This window comes from Crocodylus siamensis, chromosome 1 (assembly GCF_052110815.1).
Source record: "Crocodylus siamensis isolate JL-2025a chromosome 1, ASM5211081v1, whole genome shotgun sequence".
NCBI classification, from domain to species: domain Eukaryota; kingdom Metazoa; phylum Chordata; order Crocodylia; family Crocodylidae; genus Crocodylus; species Crocodylus siamensis.
The window spans coordinates 420811313-420813432 of record NC_143395.1 but is presented as its reverse complement, the minus strand read 5'-3'; the positions used below and the strand labels follow the sequence as shown (position 1 = coordinate 420813432).

Here is a 2120-nt window from a genome sequence, read left to right as displayed (position 1 = left end):
GAACAGCAATTCGATCCCTGGTTGTGACCGTGGCAGCACGGCAAGAGCCAGTCACCTGAAGCATCTTTCTGAGAGGAGCGGCGCAGGCAGTGAGAAACAGCCTGGGCCTGGGACCACCCCCCGGGACCAGAGCCCTGCCCCACCCCAGCCACACAGCTACACACCTTGCGGCCCTGTCCCGGGCAGGGGCAGGCACTGGAGCTGCTTGCCCCAACCCCAGCACAGGCACTCAGGCTCCTAACTGCACGCCAAGACTTCATCCCACACCTCACCTGCTCCGCGCTCCCTGCACTCACTCAAGAGCCACCGGCTACTGTCCTCTCCGCTCACTGTCCCCCCTTGCAGCACCTGTCTGGAGCCTGTGACCCCACTCCCATCTCTGTTTTCTACTTAGTTGTCCCCCAGAATCAACTGGCCTAAACCTAGTAGCCAACACTAATAATGTTGGGGGACTGTGGGGAGGTAACTGCTACTCTTTGGGTGTTGAGCCCAGGTTAACCTTGTACATTAAAAAGGCTGGTAAGGACCTGGCTCCGGGTTGGGCGGGGGCTCCTCTTTGGCGACATGAGCCAGCTCGTCCTCGGGCCCTGGGGTTTCCCGATCTCCTGCCTCCTCCAGAGGCCTGTCCTCACCATGGGCCTTCGACTGCTGCGCCCAGGAGCCAGCAGGCTCCAGCAGGGCCCCAGGGGGCTGCATCTTGTCTGAGGACACCTCCTCGACCTCCACACACACCCTGACCTGGGGATGAGATAAATGTGTCACTGGGGAGCCAGGATCTAGGGAGGAACATCCCCCAGACACGTGGAGGTGCAGATGGCACCAAACAAACGCTCTAACCTGGAGCTTTTCATCCTCCGCCTGCTCCAGCTGAAACCCCTCGGCCAGGGCCACGGCCTGGGCGCAGGTCTCCATGCGGCACCTGCACACCCAGCTCCGCATCTCTTGGGGCAGGATGGCCAGGAACTGCTCCAGCACCACCAGCTCCAGCATCTGCTCCTTGCTGCGGCGCTGGGGCTCCAGCCAGCGCCGGCAGAGCTCCCACAGGCAGCTGCAAATCTTCTGCGGGCCCTCGGCTTCCCGGTAGCGCAGGCCACGGAAGAGCCAGCGCCAGGGCTCTGGGGTGGGAAGCTCATCCCGTGGTGTCAGCTGTGGGGTCGTGGAGGGCAGCTCAGCCTCACAAGGGGGCTGCATGGCCTGCACCGCATCCTGCCCCCAAAGGTCTTGGAGCTGGACTGGCTCTGATCTGGATGACATGAGGAACTTCTGCACCCTCAGCCTCTGCCTGCAGACCTCCTGGGTCCTGCTCTGCCAGCTCCTGCCGTGAAGGGAAGGCCCACGGCTGCCACGGACTCTAGCACAGCAGCCACGTCTCCCCAGGAGGGATCTCACCGGCCAGGGGCCTGGGCTCTCACTCTCTCTACACTCATGCACAGCGCCTGTGGGCAGTGTCTGGTCTCTAGGAGCACCTGTGGGAAAGGAGACAGCAGAAATCTGGCCATGGATCTGACACCTGGGACTGTAACCCTGCCGCAGCCCGACGTCTGCCCGGCCCTGATGCTCTCGCACACCCCAACTCGGAGCAGTCTTGGAGCCATCCTCACTTCCCCTTCAGCCCCAGTGCAGGATGCGGCACCGAGCTGGCTGGAGAAATGGCACAGCCGCAGCTCTCCACCCCTTCCCCAGCCCAACGGCTGCTCCCTCCTCCCCCAGCCCTGCAGTTAGGGTGACCCCCGCTCCCTGATTGGGTGGGACAGTGCCCAAATAGGAATCTCAAATCCTGGTCTTGGGCTGCATGACCCAGGACATTTGTCCCAAATTCAGTGTCTAGAGGAATCGGGAAACCGCACTTTCCCTTTGCAGGCAGGCAGGTTCAAGTGCGCAAGGGGATGGTGGGAGCCGGACGCAGGGGGCACCAGGGCACTCACACGCCCACACACAAGCACCCGGCCGTGAATGCAGTGGGAAAGGCTGGAGAACAGCTCCCTGCAGGCACATGTCTGGGGGAGGTGGAAAAGGTCTTGGGGGGACAGAGTGGGGTGGATGGAGGCCCCAGGGGGAGGGGAGGAGTTGGGCAGGGGATGGAGTGCCGGGCAAGTCCTGCGGGGCATGTGCCAGCTGAG

At 63.0% G+C, this 2120-nt stretch overlaps 1 pseudogene; it reads right to left on the bottom strand.

The window, feature by feature from the left end:
* Positions 1-322: 322 nt before the first annotated feature.
* Positions 323-1261, bottom strand: LOC149875556 (zinc finger protein 202-like; annotated as a pseudogene).
* Between the last annotated feature and the right edge of the window lie 859 nt (positions 1262-2120).